We start from the raw sequence: 24,378 nt of genomic DNA on the forward strand, positions 1-24,378 counted from the left end.
CAGGATGATGTAGAAGTATATTGTCAGAAATTTAGAAAATGGTCAGTACTCACTCTGTGGAATGAATCTGCACTAGCGGCTTTGTTCAGAAAGGGTCTCTCTGAAGCTCTTAAGGATGTAATGGTGGGATTTCCTATGCCTGCTGGTTTGAATGAGTCTATGTCCTTGGCCATTCAGATCGGTCGTCGCTTGCGCGAGCGTAAATCTGTGCACCATCTGGCGGTATTGTCTGAGAGTAAGCCTGAGCCTATGCAGTGCGACAGGACTATGACTAAAGTAGAACGGCACGAACACAGACGTCTGAACAGACTGTGTTTCTATTGTGGTGATTCTACTCATGCTATTTCTAATTGTCCTAAACGCACTAGGCGGTTCGATAGCTCTGCCGTTATTGGTACTGTACAGTCCAAATTCCTTTTGTCCATTACCTTAATGTGCTCTTTGTCATCATATTCTGTCATGGCGTTTGTGGATTCAGGCGCTGCCCTGAATCTGATGGATTTGGATTATGCTAAACGTTGTGGATTTTTCTTGGAGCCTTTGCGGTGTCCTATTCCGTTGAGAGGAATTGATGCTACACCTTTGGCCAAGAATAAGCCTCAGTACTGGGCCCAGCTGACCATGTGCATGGCTCCTGCACATCAGGAAGTTATTCGCTTTTTGGTACTGCATAATTTGCATGATGTGGTCGTGTTGGGGTTGCCATGGCTACAAACCCATAATCCAGTATTGGATTGGAACTCTATGTCGGTAACCAGCTGGGGTTGTCAGGGAGTACATGGTGATGTTCCATTTTTGTCTATTTCGTCATCCATTCCTTCTGACATCCCAGAGTTCTTGTCGGACTTTCAGGATGTATTTGAAGAGTCCAAGTCTGATGCCCTACCTCCGCATAGGAATTGTGATTGTGCTATCGATTTGATTCCTGGTAGTAAATTCCCTAAGGGTCGTTTATTTAATTTGTCCGTACCTGAACACACCGCTATGCGCAGTTATGTGAAGGAGTCCCTGGAGAAGGGACATATTCGCCCATCGTCGTCACCATTGGGAGCAGGGTTCTTTTTTGTAGCCAAGAAGGATGGTTCGCTAAGACCGTGTATTGATTACCGCCTTCTTAATAAGATCACTGTTAAGTTTCAGTATCCCTTGCCATTGATTTCTGACTTGTTTGCTCGGATTAAGGGGGCTAGTTGGTTTACTAAGATTGATCTTCGTGGTGCGTATAATCTGGTGAGAATCAGGCAGGGAGATGAATGGAAAACGGCATTTAATACGCCCGAGGGTCATTTTGAGTATCTGGTGATGCCGTTCGGACTTGCCAATGCTCCATCTGTTTTTCAGTCTTTTATGCATGACATTTTCCGTGAGTATCTGGATAAATTCTTGATTGTTTACTTGGATGACATTTTGATCTTCTCAGATGATTGGGAGTCTCATGTGAAGCAAGTCAGAATGGTTTTCCAGGTACTGCGTGCTAATTCCTTGTTCGTGAAGGGATCAAAGTGTCTCTTCGGTGTGCAGAAAGTTTCATTTTTGGGGTTCATCTTTTCCCCTTCTACTATCGAGATGGATCCGGTTAAGGTTCAGGCCATCCAGGATTGGACTCAGCCGACATCTCTAAAAAGTTTGCAGAAATTCCTGGGCTTTGCTAATTTTTATCGTCGCTTCATCTGTAATTTTTCTAGCATTGCCAGACCATTGACCGATTTGACCAAGAAGGGTGCTGATTTGGTTAATTGGTCTTCTGCTGCCGTGGAAGCTTTTCAGGAGTTGAAGCGTCGTTTTTGCTGTGCCCCTGTGTTGTGTCAACCTGATGTTTCTCTTCCGTTCCAGGTCGAGGTTGATGCTTCTGAGATTGGTGCAGGGGCGGTTTTGTCACAGAGAGGTTCTGGTTGCTCAGTGTTCAAACCATGTGCTTTCTTTTCCAGGAAATTTTCTGCTGCTGAGCGTAATTATGATGTGGGCAACCGAGAGTTGTTGGCCATGAAGTGGGCATTCGAGGAGTGGCGTCATTGGCTTGAGGGTGCTAAGCATCGCGTGGTGGTTTTGACTGATCATAAGAACCTTACTTATCTTGAGTCTGCCAAGCGCTTGAATCCTAGACAGGCCCGTTGGTCGTTATTTTTTGCTCGTTTTGATTTTGTGATTTCATACCTTCCGGGCTCTAAAAATGTGAAGGCGGATGCTCTGTCTAGGAGTTTTGTGCCCGACTCTCCGGGGTTATCTGAGCCGGCGAGTATCCTCAAGGAAGGAGTCATTGTGTCTGCCATCTCCCCTGATTTGCGGAGAGTGTTGCAGAAATTTCAGGCTAATAAACCTGATCGTTGTCCGGCCGAGAAACTGTTCGTCCCTGATAGGTGGACTAGTAAAGTTATCTCTGAACTTCATTGTTCGGTGCTGGCCGGTCATCCAGGAATCTTTGGTACCAGGGAGTTGGTTGCTAGATCCTTCTGGTGGCCATCTCTGTCACGGGATGTGTTGTGAATTCTGTGGCTGAGTTCACTTCTGTGGTCACAAGTGGTATTGCAGTCTCTGGGCTTCCTCCCTCAGGTGTTTTGGTGAGCTCGTTGGCTGCCTTGCTATTTAGCTCCACCTGAGTCTGTCTTCCTTGCTCCTTGTCAATGTTCCAGTGTTGGATCTGAGCTACTGCATCTTTCCTTGGGCCTGCTGCTCTGCTAGATAAGTGCTTCTAGTTTGTTTTCTGTTTTTTCTGTCCAGCTTGTTATTATCTTTTGCTGGAAGCTCTGAGAAGCAAAGGGGTGCACCGCCGTGCTGTTAGTTCGGCACGGTGGGTCTTTTTGCCCCTTTGCGTGGTTTTCGTTTTAGGGTTTTTTGTAGACTGCATAGTTCTCTTTGCTATCCTCGCTCTGTCTAGAATATCGGGCCTCACTTTGCTGAATCTATTTCATTCCTACGTTTGTCTTTTCATCTTGCTAACAGTCATTATATGTGGGGGGCTGCCTATTCCTTTGGGGTATTTCTCTGAGGTAAGTCAGGCTTGTATTTCTATCTTCAGGCTAGTCAGCTCCTCAGGCAGTGCCGAGTTGCATAGGTAGTTGATAGGCGCAATCCACTGCTGCTTCCAGTTGTGTGAGGATAGATCAGGTACTGCAGTCTACAGAGATTCCACGTCTCAGAGCTCGTCCTATTGTTTTTGGTTATTGCCAGATCTCTGTATGTGCGCTGATTACTGCACGCTGTGTTGCCTGATTGCCAGCCATAACAGTACAAGGAGCCCTTCAATGATTTCCAATAGAGGGAAAAAAGAAATCCTGACATCATTTTTTTTTCTTAGCTCTGTCTTCAGTCTTTTTTTTCCCCTAGACATTAGAGTGCTTCAGGACACAGCTGTGGACATGGATATTCAGGCTCTGTGCTCCTCAATGGATAATCTCGTTGTAAATGTACAAAAGATTCAAGATACTATTGATCAGAAATCGATGCTAGAACCAAGAATTCCGATTCCTGATTTGTTTTTTGGTGACAGAACTAAGTTCCTGAGCTTCAGAAATAATTGTAAGCTATTTTTGGCCTTGAAACCTCATTCTTCTGGTAATCCTATTCAACAGGTTTTGATTATTATTTCTTTTTTGCGCGGCGACCCACAGGACTGGGCGTTTTCTCTTGCACCAGGAGATTCTGCATTGAGTAATGTTGATGCATTTTTCCAGGCGCTGGGATTGCTTTACGATGAGCCTAATTCAGTGGATCAAGCTGAGAAAAATATGCTGGCTTTATGCCAGGGTCAGGATGATGTAGAAGTATATTGTCAGAAATTTAGAAAATGGTCAGTACTCACTCTGTGGAATGAATCTGCACTAGCGGCTTTGTTCAGAAAGGGTCTCTCTGAAGCTCTTAAGGATGTAATGGTGGGATTTCCTATGCCTGCTGGTTTGAATGAGTCTATGTCCTTGGCCATTCAGATCGGTCGTCGCTTGCGCGAGCGTAAATCTGTGCACCATCTGGCGGTATTGTCTGAGAGTAAGCCTGAGCCTATGCAGTGCGACAGGACTATGACTAAAGTAGAACGGCACGAACACAGACGTCTGAACAGACTGTGTTTCTATTGTGGTGATTCTACTCATGCTATTTCTAATTGTCCTAAACGCACTAGGCGGTTCGATAGCTCTGCCGTTATTGGTACTGTACAGTCCAAATTCCTTTTGTCCATTACCTTAATGTGCTCTTTGTCATCATATTCTGTCATGGCGTTTGTGGATTCAGGCGCTGCCCTGAATCTGATGGATTTGGATTATGCTAAACGTTGTGGATTTTTCTTGGAGCCTTTGCGGTGTCCTATTCCGTTGAGAGGAATTGATGCTACACCTCTGGCCAAGAATAAGCCTCAGTACTGGGCCCAGCTGACCATGTGCATGGCTCCTGCACATCAGGAAGTTATTCGCTTTTTGGTACTGCATAATTTGCATGATGTGGTCGTGTTGGGGTTGCCATGGCTACAAACCCATAATCCAGTATTGGATTGGAACTCTATGTCGGTAACCAGCTGGGGTTGTCAGGGAGTACATGGTGATGTTCCATTTTTGTCTATTTCGTCATCCATTCCTTCTGACATCCCAGAGTTCTTGTCGGACTTTCAGGATGTATTTGAAGAGTCCAAGTCTGATGCCCTTCCTCCGCATAGGAATTGTGATTGTGCTATCGATTTGATTCCTGGTAGTAAATTCCCTAAGGGTCGTTTATTTAATTTGTCCGTACCTGAACACACCGCTATGCGCAGTTATGTGAAGGAGTCCCTGGAGAAGGGACATATTCGCCCATCGTCGTCACCATTGGGAGCAGGGTTCTTTTTTGTAGCCAAGAAGGATGGTTCGCTAAGACCGTGTATTGATTACCGCCTTCTTAATAAGATCACTGTTAAGTTTCAGTATCCCTTGCCATTGATTTCTGACTTGTTTGCTCGGATTAAGGGGGCTAGTTGGTTCACCAAGATTGATCTTCGTGGTGCGTATAATCTGGTGAGAATCAGGCAGGGAGATGAATGGAAAACGGCATTTAATACGCCCGAGGGTCATTTTGAGTATCTGGTGATGCCGTTCGGACTTGCCAATGCTCCATCTGTTTTTCAGTCTTTTATGCATGACATTTTCCGTGAGTATCTGGATAAATTCTTGATTGTTTACTTGGATGACATTTTGATCTTCTCAGATGATTGGGAGTCTCATGTGAAGCAAGTCAGAATGGTTTTCCAGGTACTGCGTGCTAATTCCTTGTTCGTGAAGGGATCAAAGTGTCTCTTCGGTGTGCAGAAAGTTTCATTTTTGGGGTTCATCTTTTCCCCTTCTACTATCGAGATGGATCCGGTTAAGGTTCAGGCCATCCAGGATTGGACTCAGCCGACATCTCTAAAAAGTTTGCAGAAATTCCTGGGCTTTGCTAATTTTTATCGTCGCTTCATCTGTAATTTTTCTAGCATTGCCAGACCATTGACCGATTTGACCAAGAAGGGTGCTGATTTGGTTAATTGGTCTTCTGCTGCCGTGGAAGCTTTTCAGGAGTTGAAGCGTCGTTTTTGCTGTGCCCCTGTGTTGTGTCAACCTGATGTTTCTCTTCCGTTCCAGGTCGAGGTTGATGCTTCTGAGATTGGTGCAGGGGCGGTTTTGTCACAGAGAGGTTCTGGTTGCTCAGTGTTCAAACCATGTGCTTTCTTTTCCAGGAAATTTTCTGCTGCTGAGCGTAATTATGATGTGGGCAACCGAGAGTTGCTGGCCATGAAGTGGGCATTCGAGGAGTGGCGTCATTGGCTTGAGGGTGCTAAGCATCGCGTGGTGGTTTTGACTGATCATAAGAACCTTACTTATCTTGAGTCTGCCAAGCGCTTGAATCCTAGACAGGCCCGTTGGTCGTTATTTTTTGCTCGTTTTGATTTTGTGATTTCATACCTTCCGGGCTCTAAAAATGTGAAGGCGGATGCTCTGTCTAGGAGTTTTGTGCCCGACTCTCCGGGGTTATCTGAGCCGGCGAGTATCCTCAAGGAAGGAGTCATTGTGTCTGCCATCTCCCCTGATTTGCGGAGAGTGTTGCAGAAATTTCAGGCTAATAAACCTGATCGTTGTCCGGCCGAGAAACTGTTCGTCCCTGATAGGTGGACTAGTAAAGTTATCTCTGAACTTCATTGTTCGGTGCTGGCCGGTCATCCAGGAATCTTTGGTACCAGGGAGTTGGTTGCTAGATCCTTCTGGTGGCCATCTCTGTCACGGGATGTGCGTGCTTTTGTGCAGTCCTGTGGAATTTGTGCTAGGGCTAAGCCCTGCTGTTCACGTGCCAGTGGGTTGCTTTTGCCCTTGCCGGTCCCGAAGAGGCCTTGGACACATATTTCGATGGATTTCATTTCTGACCTTCCCGTTTCTCAAAAGATGTCTGTCATTTGGGTGGTCTGTGATCGCTTTTCTAAAATGGTCCATCTGGTGCCCTTGGTTAAATTGCCTTCCTCCTCTGATTTGGTGCCTTTGTTCTTCCAGCATGTGGTTCGTTTACATGGCATTCCTGAGAATATTGTTTCTGACAGAGGTTCCCAGTTTGTCTCGAGGTTCTGGCGAGCCTTTTGTGGTAGGATGGGCATTGACCTATCTTTTTCCTCGGCCTTCCATCCTCAGACTAATGGCCAGACCGAACGAACCAATCAGACCTTGGAAACATATCTGAGATGTTTTGTTTCCGCTGACCAGGATGATTGGGTGTCATTTTTGCCGTTGGCTGAGTTCGCCCTTAATAATCGGGCCAGCTCGGCTACCTTGGTCTCTCCATTTTTCTGCAATTCTGGGTTCCATCCTCGTTTCTCTTCAGGACAGGTTGAGTCTTCGGACTGTCCTGGTGTGGATTATGTGGTGGACAGGTTGCAGCAGATCTGGACTCAGGTAGTGGACAATTTGACCTTGTCCCAGGAGAAGGCTCAGCTTTTCGCTAATCGCAGACGCCGTGTGGGACCCCGACTTCGTGTTGGGGATCTGGTTTGGTTATCTTCTCGTCATATACCTATGAAGGTTTCCTCTCCTAAATTTAAACCTCGTTTTATTGGTCCGTATAGGATTTCTGAGATTCTCAATCCGGTGTCTTTTCGTCTGACCCTCCCAGACTCCTTTTCCATACATAATGTATTCCATAGGTCGTTGTTGAGGAGATACGTGGCACCTATGGTTCCATCTGTGGAGCCTCCTGCCCCTGTTTTGGTGGAGGGGGAATTGGAGTATATTGTGGAGAAGATTTTGGATTCTCGTGTCTCTAGACGGAAACTCCAGTATCTGGTCAAATGGAAGGGTTATGCTCAGGAAGATAATTCCTGGGTTTTTGCCTCTGATGTCCATGCCCCAGATCTTGTTCGTGCCTTTCATGTGGCTCATCCTGGTCGGCCTGGGGGTTCTGGTGAGGGTTCGGTGACCCCTCCTCAAGGGGGGGGTACTGTTGTGAATTCTGTGGCTGAGTTCACTTCTGTGGTCACAAGTGGTATTGCAGTCTCTGGGCTTCCTCCCTCAGGTGTTTTGGTGAGCTCGTTGGCTGCCTTGCTATTTAGCTCCACCTGAGTCTGTCTTCCTTGCTCCTTGTCAATGTTCCAGTGTTGGATCTGAGCTACTGCATCTTTCCTTGGGCCTGCTGCTCTGCTAGATAAGTGCTTCTAGTTTGTTTTCTGTTTTTTCTGTCCAGCTTGTTATTATCTTTTGCTGGAAGCTCTGAGAAGCAAAGGGGTGCACCGCCGTGCTGTTAGTTCGGCACGGTGGGTCTTTTTGCCCCTTTGCGTGGTTTTCGTTTTAGGGTTTTTTGTAGACTGCATAGTTCTCTTTGCTATCCTCGCTCTGTCTAGAATATCGGGCCTCACTTTGCTGAATCTATTTCATTCCTACGTTTGTCTTTTCATCTTGCTAACAGTCATTATATGTGGGGGGCTGCCTATTCCTTTGGGGTATTTCTCTGAGGTAAGTCAGGCTTGTATTTCTATCTTCAGGCTAGTCAGCTCCTCAGGCAGTGCCGAGTTGCATAGGTAGTTGATAGGCGCAATCCACTGCTGCTTCCAGTTGTGTGAGGATAGATCAGGTACTGCAGTCTACAGAGATTCCACGTCTCAGAGCTCGTCCTATTGTTTTTGGTTATTGCCAGATCTCTGTATGTGCGCTGATTACTGCACGCTGTGTTGCCTGATTGCCAGCCATAACAGGGATGTGCGTGCTTTTGTGCAGTCCTGTGGAATTTGTGCTAGGGCTAAGCCCTGCTGTTCACGTGCCAGTGGGTTGCTTTTGCCCTTGCCGGTCCCGAAGAGGCCTTGGACACATATTTCGATGGATTTCATTTCTGACCTTCCCGTTTCTCAAAAAATGTCTGTCATTTGGGTGGTCTGTGATCGCTTTTCTAAAATGGTCCATCTGGTGCCCTTGGTTAAATTGCCTTCCTCCTCTGATTTGGTGCCTTTGTTCTTCCAGCATGTGGTTCGTTTACATGGCATTCCTGAGAATATTGTTTCTGACAGAGGTTCCCAGTTTGTCTCGAGGTTCTGGCGAGCCTTTTGTGGTAGGATGGGCATTGACCTATCTTTTTCCTTGGCCTTCCATCCTCAGACTAATGGCCAGACCGAACGAACCAATCAGACCTTGGAAACATATCTGAGATGTTTTGTTTCCGCTGACCAGGATGATTGGGTGTCATTTTTGCCGTTGGCTGAGTTCGCCCTTAATAATCGGGCCAGCTCGGCTACCTTGGTCTCTCCATTTTTCTGCAATTCTGGGTTCCATCCTCGTTTCTCTTCAGGACAGGTTGAGTCTTCGGACTGTCCTGGTGTGGATTATGTGGTGGACAGGTTGCAGCAGATCTGGACTCAGGTAGTGGACAATTTGACCTTGTCCCAGGAGAAGGCTCAGCTTTTCGCTAATCGCAGACGCCGTGTGGGACCCCGACTTCGTGTTGGGGATCTGGTTTGGTTATCTTCTCGTCATATACCTATGAAGGTTTCCTCTCCTAAATTTAAACCTCGTTTTATTGGTCCGTATAGGATTTCTGAGATTCTCAATCCGGTGTCTTTTCGTCTGACCCTCCCAGACTCCTTTTCCATACATAATGTATTCCATAGGTCGTTGTTGAGGAGATACGTGGCACCTATGGTTCCATCTGTGGAGCCTCCTGCCCCTGTTTTGGTGGAGGGGGAATTGGAGTATATTGTGGAGAAGATTTTGGATTCTCGTGTCTCTAGACGGAAACTCCAGTATCTGGTCAAATGGAAGGGTTATGCTCAGGAAGATAATTCCTGGGTTTTTGCCTCTGATGTCCATGCCCCAGATCTTGTTCGTGCCTTTCATGTGGCTCATCCTGGTCGGCCTGGGGGTTCTGGTGAGGGTTCGGTGACCCCTCCTCAAGGGGGGGGTACTGTTGTGAATTCTGTGGCTGAGTTCACTTCTGTGGTCACAAGTGGTATTGCAGTCTCTGGGCTTCCTCCCTCAGGTGTTTTGGTGAGCTCGTTGGCTGCCTTGCTATTTAGCTCCACCTGAGTCTGTCTTCCTTGCTCCTTGTCAATGTTCCAGTGTTGGATCTGAGCTACTGCATCTTTCCTTGGGCCTGCTGCTCTGCTAGATAAGTGCTTCTAGTTTGTTTTCTGTTTTTTTCTGTCCAGCTTGCTATTGTCTTTTGCTGGAAGCTCTGAGAAGCAGAGGGGTGCACCGCCGTGCTGTTAGTTCGGCACGGTGGGTCTTTTTGCCCCTTTGCGTGGTTTTCGTTTTAGGGTTTTTGGTAGACTGCATAGTTCTCTTTGCTATCCTCGCTCTGTCTAGAATATCGGGCCTCACTTTGCTGAATCTATTTCATTCCTACGTTTGTCTTTTCATCTTGCTAACAGTCATTATATGTGGGGGCTGCCTATTCCTTTGGGGTATTTCTCTGAGGTAAGTCAGGCTTGTATTTCTATCTTCAGGCTAGTCAGCTCCTCAGGCAGTGCCGAGTTGCATAGGTAGTTGATAGGCGCAATCCACTGCTGCTTACAGTTGTGTGAGGATAGATCAGGTACTGCAGTCTACAGAGATTCCACGTCTCAGAGCTCGTCCTATTGTTTTTGGTTATTGCCAGATCTCTGTATGTGCGCTGATTACTGCACGCTGTGTTGCCTGATTGCCAGCCATAACACATCTCCTCTCCTTACCAGCCTCTTCTCTCCTTACCAGCCTCTCATCTCCTCTCCTTACCAGCCTCTCATCTCCTCTCTTTTCCAGCCTCTCATCTCCTCTCCTTTCCAGCCTCTCATCTCCTTCCTTTCCAGCCTCTCATCTCCTTCCTTTCCAGCCTCTCATCTCCTCTCCTTTCCAGCCTCTCATTTCCTCTCCTTTCCAGCCTCTCATCTCTTCTCCTTACCAGCCTCTCATCTCCTCCCCTTAGCAGCCTTCCCTCTCCTCACTCACTCACATCAGCAGACTCCCGTCTCCTCTCTCACCTTACTCCTCTCTGCAGCTTCCTCTGAGTCCTCACACACTGCCCGCCTCCCTACCCTGCTCACCGCCGACTTCAGTATCTTCTCCCACAAACATTACCTGCTTCTCTGCAGTCTGCTCCAGTGCTCTTACATTAAGAAGAGCGCGCAGCGTGTCACATGACCGGCGTCAGGACCATGATACACTTGGGCTGCTGCTGCTTAAAGGTACAGCACCCATTTCTGCCCCATACAGTAGTCACCAGGGCAGCAATGCCCTGATGGCGGCCCTGCGCCCGAGACCCCCTCCCCCCGCAGCAGCCGGGATTGAGGTGGCGGGGCGACCCCCGGACTTTAAAAAATTTTTTTTTTTTAAACTTGCTCAGGTGCCGCCCCCTGCATTGTCCCCGCCCTAGGCACGTGCCCTCAAGTGCCTAGTGGCAAATACGGCCCTGTCCAGGACATAGGCTACAAGTGTCGCATTCCTTGTGTCATGCCACTCATGACAAATAGACAATGCCAGAAGCATTTTACCTGAGCCAAGGAGAAAAAGGACTGGACTGTTGCTCAGTGGTCTAAGGCGTTGTTTTCAGATGAAAGTAAATGTTACATTTCATTTGGAAATCAAGGTCGCAGAGTCTGGAGGAAGAGTGGAGAGGCACACAATCCAAGCTACTTGAGGTCTAGTGTGAAGTTTCCACAATCAGTGATAGTTTGGGGAGCCATGTCTTCCAGTGTAGATCCACTGTGTTTTATCAAGACCAAAGTCAGTGCAGCCATCTACCAGGAAATTTTAAATCACTTCATGCTTCCCCTCTGCCAACAACCTTTTTGGAGATGGAAATGTAATTCAGCAGGATTTAGCACCTGTACACGCTGCAAATAGTACCAATACCTGGTTTAAAAACAGCAGTATCACTGTGCTTGATTGGCCAGCAAACTCGCCTGACCTTAACCCCATACAGAGTCTATGGGGTATTGTCAAGAGGAAGATGTGAGACACCAGACCCAACAATGCAAACAAGCTGAAGGCTGCGATCAAAGCAACCTGGGCTTCCATAACTCCTCAGTAGGGCAACAGGCTGATCGCCTCCATACCACGCCGCAATAATGTAGTAATTGATGCAAAAGGAGCCCCGACCACGTATTGAGTGCATTTACTGAACATACATTTCAGTAGGCCAACATTTCAGATTTTAAAATCATTTTTCAAGCTGGTTGTCATGACATAGGACAGGGTTTTAATCCCATCCTGGTCGGGTAGGGGTTTACCTTGTTTGGCTATGGAGGGAGGGCTATGTAGATCTGCTGCTGGCCTGGCTCTGTGTCAGTGATACTTTTGCTTACCCGACTTGAGTTGTAGACCCAGATTATTGTTCAGATATCATTGTGCCTCTGTGTGCTTTTGTTTCCTGTGTATGACCCGGCTTAGACTCTGTTTCTGCCTCTTCACTCGGTACTGCTCTGTATTCTCTAGTTCTGACCCCCGCCTCTGACCACCCTCTGTCTTGCTCTTTTGTCCTGCGCTCCCATCTGGCTACTGACTTCGGCTTGTCCCCCACCATCCATCTGTCTCATCCCTGGCTTCTGCTCGTCTTTCTGGCTTCTGACCTCGGCTTGCCTGACTACGTACCCAGCATTCACCCAGCTGTCGGCTCTCGTCCGTTCTTGGAACTTGGCTCTGCCCCTCGGCGCCTTCCCGGCCGTCATATGATCTGCCAGGTCCTGCTCCGCTTTTCCTTGCACACTTCGGTGTCCGTGCATCCCCTGGCTGTCCTGCGCTTCATGTGTAGCGACCCATTACCCTTCTGTGGTAATTTCCTGAAGAAGAAGCCATGAGCTTTGAAACGCGTTGAATAAACCACAAGAATAACTATATCTGGATTCATCATTTGTCACAGCAGCGCAGATTTTATCCACATTTATCTATTATAATGGTTCTGAGAGGTCGCAGCGTCGACCTGTGGATTTACAGCAGCGGGCATCTACACACTTTTACTCTGCACCATCAGGTGAGCAGTTCTCTTACAAGTGATTGGAAACAATCCTGGGGATAAGACCCTATTTGCGCTTTTTGGTCTCCTATTTTTCTTTACTAGCAGCGACCCATAGAAAGACACATAGCGTGTGTGTCTTTACACTGGTGTTATAAAGTATTCTAATTTACTGAGATAATTACTTTTGGGTTTTCTTTGGCTATAAGCCATAATCATCAACATTAACAGAAATAAACACTTGAAATAGATCACTCTGTAATGACTATATATATGAGTTTCACTTTTTGTATTGAAGAACTGAAATAAATTAACTTTTTGATGGTATTCTAATTTAGTGAGAAGCACTTGTATGTGTAAATGACAGGATGCAAACTTCAAGTTTTCAGGAAGATGTTGGAGACTTTATGCCACGTTCTCACATTCACGATTTGGTCAATATCTGTAAGCCAAAATCAGGAGTGGAGCAATAAGAGAAAAAGTATAATAGAAACACGTCAACACTTCTGTATTTATCACCCACTCCTGGTTTTGGCTTACAAATACTGATGTAAAATACTGACCAAATACTGAACATATGCACGTGGCTTTAGGCTACATTTCCTCAATGAGCTTTTGCTGAGTTTTTGATGTTGCAGAATTTCTGGACCATTTCTACACCTATTATGTAAATTATGTTCCTTTTGCGTTTTTTCATTGCATTTTTGAGCCTGCTTTTTTTTCATGCATTTCTTGTTGGTGTGTCATGCTTTGAATAAAGATGCTTTGTTTTTGATACTTTCTGGTATTTGGCTTTGACAAAGCTTTGCTGATACAGTCATGTGTGGATTACATGCGTTTTTGTTGCGTTTCTGCTGCATCTAGTCTATGGGAAAAATCTGAACAGAAAACTCAGAGAACCCACAACAGAAATTGATATATTGTGGATTTGAAACACGCACCACAGGTCAGTTTATGCTGAGTAAAAAAATTGGCACAGTGGGGATGAGATATCTATAACTCCCATCCACATTGCTGGAACTATAAGATGCTGCATTTTTGATGCAGCAAAAATTTGCAGTGTCTTGATGTTGCAGATTTTCTTTAAAAAATGCAAGTAACCTATTTTATTTGCTGGGTGCAGAAATAGTGCAGAAAATCAGCTATATCAAAAACTCATCAAAACGCTCATCATGGGAACATAGCCTTACACTCCAAAAACTCAGTGTGAGCACACCCCAAGGGTATGTGTATACTTAGTTTTTTTGAGGCGGACAAAAAACATGAGTTTTAGGCATAATGAGCATTTGAGTTTTTGATGTTGCAGATTTTCTGCAGATTTTCTGCAGAATTTCTGCACCTATTATGTAAATTAAGTTGCCTGCATTTTTTCATTGCATTTTTGGGTTCTTACTTTTACATGCTTTTTTATCACATTTTTTACACTATGATTTATGCCTATTTTTTGTATGTCATGAGTTAATTAAAGCCGCTTTTTTTTTTTATACTTCCTGGTATTTAGCTTTGTCAAAAAAATCATGTGTGGTTTACATGCATTTTTAGTGTGTTTCTGCATGGAAGTGCACTAAAAACTTATATGCGTTTTTTACCTATGGATATTCTGCATCTAATGCAAATCTTCAGGAATAATCTGCATATATAGTGCCTTGCAAAAGTATTGGGCTCCCTGGAACTTTTTAACCTTTTCCCACATATCATGCTTCAAACATAAAGATACCAAATGTAAATTTTTGGTGGAGAATCAACAACAAGTGGAACACAATTGTGAAGTTAAACAAAATTTATTGTTTATTTAAAATTTTTGTGGAAAATCAAAAACTGAAAAGTGGGGCATGCAATATTATTCGGCCCCTTTACTTTCAGTGCAGCAAACTCACTCCAGAAGTTCATTGTGGATCTCTGAATGATCCAATGTTGTCCTAAATGCCTAATTATGATAAATATAATCCACCTGTGTGTAATCAAGTCTCAGTATAAATGCACCTGCTCTGTGATAGTCTCAGGGTTCTGTTTGAAGCACAGAGAGCATCATGAAGACCAAGGAACACAACAGGCAGGTCCGTGATACTGTTGTGGAGAAGTTTAAAGCCGGATTTGGATACAAAATGATTTCCAAAACATTAACCCCTTCATGACCCAGCCTATTTTGACCTTAAAGACCTTGCCATTTTTTGCAATTCTGACCAGTGTCCCTTTATGAGGTAATAACTCAGGAACGCTTCAACGGATCCTAGCGGTTCTGAGATTGTTTTTTCGTGACATATTGGGCTTCATGTTAGTGGTAAATTTAGGTCGATAATTTTTGCGTTTATGTGTGAAAAAATTGGAAATTTGGTGAAAATTTTGAAAATTTCGCAATTTTCAAATTTTGAATTTTTATTCTGTTAAACCAGAGAGATATGTGACACAAAATAGTTAATAAATAACATTTCCCACATGTCTACTTTACATCAGCACAATTTTGGAAACAAAATTTTTTTTTGCTAGGAAGTTATAAGGGTTCAAATTTGACCAGCGATTTCTAATTTTTACAACGAAATTTACAAAACCATTTTTTTTAGGGACCACCTCACATTTGAAGTCAGTTTGAGGGGTCTATATGGCTGAAAATACCCAAAAGTGACACCATTCTAAAAACTGCACCCCTCAAGGTGCTCAAAACCACATTCAAGAAGTTTATTAACCCTTCAGGTGCTTCACAGCAGCAGAAGCAACATGCAAGGAAAAAATGAACATTTAACTTTTTAGTCACAAAAATGATCTTTCAGCAACAATTTTTTTATTTTCCCAATGGTAAAAGGAGAAACTGAACCACGAAAGTTGTTGTCCAATTTGTCCTGAGTACGCTGATACCTCATATGTGGGGGTAAACCACTGTTTGGGCGCACGACAGGGCTTGGAAGGGAAGGAGCGCCATTTGACTTTTTGAATGAAAAATTGGCTGCATTCTTTAGCGGACACCATGTCATATTTGGAGAGCCCCCATGTGCCTAAAAATTGGAGCTCCCCCACAAGTGACCCCATTTTGGAAACTAGACGCCCCAAGGAACTTATCTAGATGCATAGTGAGCACTTTGAACCCCCAGGTGCTTCACAAATTGATCCGTAAAAATGAAAAAGTACTTTTTTTTCACAAAAAAATTCTTTTAGCCTCAATTTTTTCATTTTCACATGGGCAACAGGATAAAATGGATCCTAAAATTTGTTGGGCAATTTCTCCTGAGTACACCGATACCTCATATGTGGGGGTAAACCACTGTTTGGGCACATGCTAAGGCTCGGAAGGGAAGGAGCACCATTTGACTTTTTGAATGAAAAATTATCTCCATCGTTAGCGGACACCATGTCACGTTTGGAGAGCCGCCGTGTGCCTAAACATTGGAGCTCCCCAACATATGACCCCATTTTGGAAACTAGACCACCCAAGGAACTTATCTAGATGCATATTGAGCACTTTGAACCCCCAGGTGCTTCACAAATTGATCCATAAAAATGAAAAAGTACTTTTTTTTTCACAAAAATTTTATTTTAGCCTCAATTTTTTTCATTTTCACATGGGCATCAGGGTAAATTGGATGCTAAAATTTGTTGGGCAATATCTCCTGAGTACACCGATACCTCACATGTAGGCGTAAACCACTGTTTAGGCGCACGGCAAGGCTCGGAAGGGAAGGAGCGCCATTTGACTTTTTGAATGAAAAAATAGCTCCAATCTTTAGCGGACACCATGTCACGTTTGGAGAGCCGCCGTGTGCCTAAACATTGGAGCTCCCCCACATATGACCCCATTTTGGAAACTAGACCACCCAAGGAACTTATCTAGATGCATATTGAGCACTTTGAACCCCCAGGTGCTTCACAAATTGATCCATAAAAATGAAAAAGTACTTTTTTTTCACAAAAATTTTATTTTAGCCTCAATTTTTTTCATTTTCACATGGGCATCAGGGTAAAATGGATGCTAAAATTTGTTGGGCAATATCTCCTGAGTACACCGATACCTCACATGTAGGCGTAAACCACTGTTTGGGCGCACGGCAAGGCTCGGAAGGGAAGGAGCGCCATTTGACTTTTTGAATGAAAAAATAACTCCAATCTTTAGCGGACACCATGTCACGTTTGGAGAGCCGCCGTGTGCCTATCATTGGAGCTCCCCCACATATGACCCCATTTTGGAAAATAGACCACCCAAGGAACTTATCTAGATGCATATTGAGCACTTTGAACCCCCAGGTGCTTCACAAATTGATCCATAAAAATGAAAAAGTACTTTTTTTTCACAAAAATTTTATTTTAGCCTCAATTTTTTTCATTTTCACATGGGCATCAGGGTAAAATGGATGCTAAAATTTGTTGGGCAATATCTCCTGAGTACACCGATACCTCACATGTAGGCGTAAACCACTGTTTGGGCGCACGGCAAGGCTCGGAAGGGAAGGAGCGCCATTTGACTTTTTGAATGAAAAAATAACTCCAATCTTTAGCGGACACCATGTCACGTTTGGAGAGCCGCCGTGTGCCTAAACATTGGAGCTCCCCCACATATGACCCCATTTTGGAAACTAGACCACCCAAGGAATTTATCTAGATGCCTATTGAGCACTTTGAACCCCCAGGTGCTTCACAAATTGATCCATAAAAATGAAAAAGTACTTTTTTTTCACAAAAATTTTATTTTAGCCTCAATTTTTTTCATTTTCACATGGGCATCAGGGTAAAATGGATGCTAAAATTTGTTGGGCAATATCTCCTGAGTACACCGATACCTCATATGTAGGCGTAAACCACTGTTTAGGCGCACAGCAAGGCTCGGAAGGGAAGGAGCGCCATTTGACTTTTTGAATGAAAAAATAGCTCCAATCTTTAGCGGACACCATGTCAGGTTTGGAGAGCCGCCGTGTGCCTAATCATTGGAGCTCCCCCACATATGACCCCATTTTGGAAACTAGACCACCCAAGGAACTTATCTAGATGCATATTGAGCACTTTGAACCCCCAGGTGCTTCACAAATTGATCCATAAAAATGAAAAAGTACTTTTTTTTCACAAAATTTTTATTTTAGCCTCAATTTTTTTCATTTTCACATGGGCATCAGGGTAAATTGGATGCTAAAATTTGTTGGGCAATATCTCCTGAGTACACCGATACCTCACATGTGGGGGTAAACCACTGTTTGGGCGCACGGCAAAGCTCGGAAAGGAAGGTGCGCCATTTCACTTTTTGAATGAAAAATTAGCTCCAATCGTTAGCGGACACTATGTTGTGTATGGAAGGTATGTAGTGTATGTCAGGTTGGTGTGTGTGTGGTGTAGTATTCACCACACACACACACACACACCTGACGTACACTATACCACACCACACCAAACTGACGTACACTACGCCATACACACCCTGACACTACGTCAGGTTGGGTTGTGTAGTGTATGTTAGGTTGGTGTGTGGTGTAGTGTACGTCAGGTAGGTGTGTGTGGTGTAGTGTACACCACACACACACACCAACCTGACGTACACTATACCACACCACACACCAACCTGATGTACACTACGTAACACACACGAATCTGACACACTACGTCAGGTTGGTGTGTGTGGTGTAGTGTATGTCAGGTTGGGGTGTGGTGTAGTGTACGTCAGGTAGGTGTGTGTGGTGTAGTGTACACCACACACACACACACACTCCAACCTGACGTACACTATACCACACCACATACCAACCTGATGTACACTACGCAACACACACCAATCTGACACACTATGTCAGGTTGGTGTGTGTGGTGTAGTGTATGTCAGGTTGGGGTGTGGTGTAGTGTACGTCAGGTAGGTGTGTGTGGTGTAGTGTACACCACACACACACACACACACTCCAACCTGACGTACACTATACCACACCAACCTGATGTACACTACGCCACACACACCAATCTGACACACTATGTCAGGTTGGTGTGTGTGGTGTAGTGTATGTCAGGTTGGGGTGTGGTGTAGTGTACTTCAGGTAGGTGTGTGTGGTGTAGTGTACACCACACACACACACACCAACCTGACGTACACTATACCACACCACACACCAACCTGATGTACACTACGCCACACACACCAATCTGACACACTATGTCAGGTTGGTGTGTGTGGTGTAGTGTATGTCAGGTTGGGGTGTGGTGTAGTGTACGTCAGGTTGGTGTGTGTGTGTGGTGTAGTGTATATCAGCCTGGTGTGGGTGAGTTCTGTAGTGGAATATCAGGATGTGGCTAGTCCACGGACGTGTGATGAATTCTGAAGCATTCATTCAAACACAGTGCAGGTTTGTCGGGACACGTTTCACATTGGAAACGAGTTTCCCTTCTTATCCCCCTTTTATAGCACACCCGGCACCTTTTTTTTGCTCTCCCCTCACAGGGAAAATGTTGCACCGGTACCATACGGGAACCTTGAGTTCCAGGGGTGCTGGGGCCCGCTCCTTCCACGCCTCCAATCAGGGCCTTTATCACCGCCTCCTGGAACTGAAGGAAGGTGTTGTTGGTCTGGCCTGCACATCGTGATAGCACGTATGCGTTATACAGTGCCATTTGTACGATGTGCACAGCCAGTTTTTTATACCACACCTTCGTTTTCCGCATGGCACTATAGGGCTGGAGGACTTGATCAGAAAGATCAACTCCCCCCATGTGTTTGTTGTACCCCAGCGCACAGTCCGGTTTGTGGACCTGTGCTGGGGTACCTCGAACAGTGCTGGCCGTGGTGCCGGGACCATGGATTGTTGTCAAGAAAAAGACGTCCCTTTTGTCTTTGAACTTGACCGCAAGCATGTTGCCACTACATTGGGCCCGGCTCTCACCCTTTGGGAGAACCTGCTCAATTAGTGACAAAGGGAGACCCCTCTTGTTTCTGCGCACAGTACCGCAAGCGACGGTAGCTCTGGCAGAGAGGGATTGAAAGAGTGGGATGCTTGTATAAAAGTTATCAACGTACAGATGGTAACCTTTATCAAGCAGTGGGTGGACCAAATCCCACACTATTTTCCCACTCACCCCCAGAGCAGGTGGACAATCTGGGGGCTGGATACTGCTGTCCTTTCCTTGATAAACTCTAAAGCTGAGAGTGTACCCTGAGGTACTCTCACAGATCTTGTAGAGTTTTATCCCGTACCTCGCCCTTTTGCTTGGCAGGTACTGACGGAACTGAAGCCTCCCTTTGAAGTGGATGAGGGATTCATCCACACAAATTTCCCTTTGGGGAATGTACACTTCAGCAAACTTGTTGCTGAAGTGTTCGATGACCGGCCGAATTTTGAACAGTCTATCAAAATTCGGGTCATCACGAGGAAGGATGTCCGTATTGTCCCTAAAGTGGAGAAATTTATGAATCGCCTCAAAACGTTTGCGATTCATAACCATGCCAAATATTGGAGTTTGATATAAAATATCAGTACTCCAGTATTGGCGAATTTCTGGTTTCTTCACAATTCCCATGTGAAGGACCAGTCCCCAATATTTCATAATTTCTACGGAGTCAACGGGATTCCAAGTAGAAAATGATGAACTTGGGTTTTGGGCAAAAAATTGCAGGGCGTACAAATTTGTTTGCTCCACCATGAGACTGACGATTGACTCCGAGAAAAAGACTTTGAAAAAGTCTATCTCCCGGAGGTTGGCAGTCTCAAATTGGATTCCTGATTGGGGAATGAAATCAGGAATCCGTGGAGCAAAGTTTTCAGGGACGGGGGTCCAGACGGGGGCACTAGTGCTAGGTTGGGCGTCACTAGCACTAGGTTGGGGGTCACTTACACTTGGCTCCGACTCTCCTCCCCTGGGCTCCGGCTCCCCTCCCCTGGGCTCCGGACGATTTCTCGACCTGCGACATCTTTGGGGTGGCGAGTCAGTGTCACTAGGGGAGGAAGAGTGGGAGGAATACAGAAAAGTGGGGTCCTCTCCCTCACTATCAGCTTCGGAGGCAAGAAAGGAATATGCCTCCTCAGCTGTGTACAGCCTTTGTGACTGGGATGACTGGGATGAGCGGGACATTGTGTGTGTGGTGCGTGTGCGTGTGTAAAAAAAAAAAAATCTAAACTTTATTATAGTGTTGCGTGTGCGTGTGTATGTGCGAGTGTTTGGTGCAACTCTTCTGCAGGAGGAGGCTATCAGGTGCGGGGAGCTGTCAGACGCGGGGGGCTGTCAGGCGCGGAGGGGCTGTCAGGCGCGGAGGGGCTGTCAGGCGCGGGCGGACAGGAGGGGGCTGAGGAGATGCAGCGTCAGATGGAGATGAAGCTGGCAGCAGCAGGTGATCCGGGGGGCAGGGGGTGATCAGGGGGGCAGGGGGTGATCAGGGGGTGTAGGGAGTGATCAGGGGGGGCAGGGGGTGATTAGCAGTGATCACTAAAGAGGGTGATCACCAGGGGAGGAGGGGATTACAGACGCAGGGGGCGGTAGGAGAGAAGAAAACACAGCAGCAGGTGATAAAGGGTGGCAGAGGGGTGATCAGGTGGACGGGGGGGGGGTATTGGCAGGGGGTGATCAGGGGGGGCAGGGAGTGATCAGGGGGGGCAGGGGGTGATTATCGGTGATCACTGAAGAGGGTGATCACCAGGGGAGGAGGGGCTGACAGACGCAAACGCGGTAGGAGAGAAGAAAACACAGCAGCAGCAGCGGGTGATGAAGGGGGGCAGAGGGGTGATCAGGTGGACAGGGGGGGCAGGGGGTGATCAGGGGGGGTAGGGGGTGAGCAGGAGGGGGGCAGGGGGTGATTAGCGGTGATCACTGAAGAGGGTGATCACCAGGGGAGGAGGGGCTGACAGACGCAAACGCGTTAGGAGAGAAGAAAACACAGCAGCAGCAGCGGGTGATGAAGGGGGGCAGAGGGGTGATCAGGTGGACAGGGGGGGCAGGGGGTGATCAGGGGGGTAGGGGGTCAGCAGGGGGGGGGCAGGGGGTGATTAGCGGTGATCACTGAAGAGGGTGATCACCAGGGGAGGAGGGGCTGACAGACGCAGGGGGCAGTAGGAGAGAAAACACAGCAGCAGCAGCAGCAGGTGATAAAGGGGGGCAGGGGGTGATCAGGTGGACAGGGGGGGGGGCAGGGGGTGATCGGGGGGGTAGGGGGTGATCGGGGGGGGCAGGGGGTGATTAGCAGTGATCACTAAAGAGGGTGATCACCAGGGGAGGAGGGGCTAACAGATGCAGGGGGCGATAGGAGAAAAGAAAATAGAGCAGAAGCTGGTGATAAAGGGGGGCTGGGGGATGATCGGGGGGGGCAGGGGGGAGGGAGCGGAGGTTGGGGGGAGTGGAGGACAGGAGAGGGGAGGTACCTGTCCTCAGCAGCAGCGGTGGTACTGGCGGTAGCAGTGGGGGAGGCGGCAGTAGCAGTGGGGTGTACAGCGGCGGCGCTCTGAAGAGGTGTGCGGCGGCTGCGGCGGCGATCGCGGTGTCTGCGGGGGCAGGTGAGCAGTCGGGCACCTCGCTCCTCAGCTTCCACGGATGGGATGAAGCTGAGGAGCGAGGCAGACACTGTTTTTCTCCGCCCCTCCAGCTCTGATTGGAGTGCTAGCGTCACATGGATGCTAGCTCCAATCAGAGCTGGAGGGGGTTAAAAAAAGGTCACCAGGAGCGATCGTAGACCCGGGGGGGCAAAGCCACCCCCCCTGGGGTGAAGTACAGGTCCCCCTGCACCTGCGGGTACGGTGACATTTGAATGACCCCGGTCACCGGACCCGCAGGGAAGCATTCCCGCCATGACGCCACATAGGCGTCATGGGTCGGATTGGCACCGACTTTCATGACGCCTACGTGGCGTCATGGGTCGGGAAGGGGTTAAACATCCCAAGGAGCACTGTGCAAGCGATCATATTAAAATGGAAGGATTATCATACCACTGCAAATCTACCAAGACCCGGCCGCCCCTCGAAACTTTCATCTCAAACAAGGAGAAGACTGATCAGAGATGCAGCCAAGAGGCCCATGATCACTCTGGATGAACTGCAGAGATCTACAGCTGAGGTGGGACAGTCTGTCAACTTGACAACAATCAGTCGTACACTGCACAAATCTGGCCTTTATGGAAGAGTGGCAAGAAGAAAGCCATTTCTCAAAGATATCCATAAAAAGTGTTGTTTAAAGTTTGCAACAAGCCACCTGGGAGATGCACCAAATATGTGGAAGAAGGTGCTCTGGTCAGATGAAACCAAAATAGAACTTTTTGGCAACAATGCCAAACTATATGTTTGGCGTAAAGGGAACACAGCTCATCACCCTGAACACACCATCCCCACTGTCAAACATGGTGGTGGCAGCATCATGGTTTGGACCTGCTTTTTTTCAGCAGGGACAGGGAAGATGGATAAAATAGATGGGAAGATGGATGGAGCCAAATACAGGGCCGTTCTTGAAGAAAACCTGTTGGAGTCTGCAAAAGATCTGAGACTGGGATGGAGATTTGTCTTCCAACAAAACAATGATCCCAAACATAACGCAAAATCTACAATGGAAAGGTTCACAAATAAACGTATCCGGGTGTTAGAAAGTCCAGACCTTAATCCAATCGAGAATCTGTGGAAAGAGCTGAAAACTGCTGTTCACAAATGATCTCCATCATACCTCACTGAGCTCGAGCTGTTTGCCAAGGAAGAATTGGCAAGAATTTCAGTCTCTCAATGTACAAAACTGATAGAGACATACCCCAAGCAACTTGCAGCTGTAATCGACGCAAAAGGTGGCGCAACAAAGTATTAAGTTAAAGGAGCAGAATAATATTGCACGCCCACTTTTCAGTTTTTGAATTTCCACAAAAATTTAAAATAACCAATAAATTTTCGTTCAACTTCACAATTATGTTCCACTTGTTGATTCTTCACCAAAAATTTACATTTGGTATCTTTATGTTTGAAGCATGATACACTCCCTGACAGAAGTTATGTCGCTTATCCATGTTATATAAATAAAAGCTTATAACCTGACGTTAAATTCATCTATTGGTTGTATAAATTATTCTTTTGAAAGCTGAAACCCTCCGAAATGTGGTTTAGGTTAAGAAAATAAATTGACATCAATGCAGAAATATTGATCAGTTAATGGACAGAGCATGGTCAGATTTTGGCAAGACAAAAGTTTTGTCGCCTAGTCACATAATGCACCCAATCCTAGTTTACATCCTCACCTGTGCTCAGTAAATGATCGGTTAATTAGTGTATGTGTGTAAAAGGAAACCCAGCACCCCAGACCTTCACTTGAACCGCAACTTGAGCTCTGACAACATGCCAAAGATCCACCCTGCGACCAAAGCCTGGATTATCAAGAGGCTGAAGACCAGATCCACTGCAGAGGTGGCTGGCACCTTTAATGTGTCTCAGTGTCAAGTACAAAGAATTAAAAAAAGATTTGAAGAGACTGGATATGTGTTTGACAAGCCCAGGTCCGGCAGACCCCGCAAGACAACTGCTCAAGAGGAACATTTGTTGGTTAGAAAATACAAAGCAAACCAAGCCCCTCTTCCACTTCAGCAAAGCTCCAACAGGCCTGGTCACCTCACGTCCCTGTGTCAACTAGAACAGTTTGTAGGATTATGTCTCAAAATGGCCTCCATGATCGAATCAGTGCCCAGTAGCCAGCGCTAAACAAAAGGCAAATAAAAAACCATGTGGCATTTGGAAAGTCCCACAGCCTGCTAAACAGATGGATGCTGGAAAAGTGGCAGAAGGTGGATTTCTCTGAAGAATCTTCAGTAGAATTACACCACAGCCGCCGCAAATATTGCAGGAGACCTACTGGAGCCCGTATGGATCCAAAATACACACAGAAAACAGTTAAATTTGGTGGTAGAAAGATCATGGTCTGGGGTTACATTCAGTATGGGGGTGTGTGAAACATTTGCAAGGTGGAAGGCAATATCAATAGCCTAAAATATCAAGAAGCATTGGCTACCTCTTATATTCCAAATCATAAAAGGGGTCAAATTCTGCAGCAGGATGGTGCTCCATCTCATACATCCATCTCTAC

At 46.3% G+C, this 24,378-nt stretch overlaps 1 protein-coding gene across 1 annotated transcript in view; it reads left to right on the top strand.

Annotated features, from left to right (window-relative positions):
• Positions 1-24,378, top strand: part of LOC138665208 (nicotinamide N-methyltransferase-like) — a 60,680-nt gene that overhangs the window by 30,727 nt on the left and 5,575 nt on the right. The window lies entirely within an intron of this gene.

This window comes from Ranitomeya imitator, chromosome 2 (genome assembly GCF_032444005.1).
Source record: "Ranitomeya imitator isolate aRanImi1 chromosome 2, aRanImi1.pri, whole genome shotgun sequence".
NCBI lineage: Eukaryota > Metazoa > Chordata > Amphibia > Anura > Dendrobatidae > Ranitomeya > Ranitomeya imitator.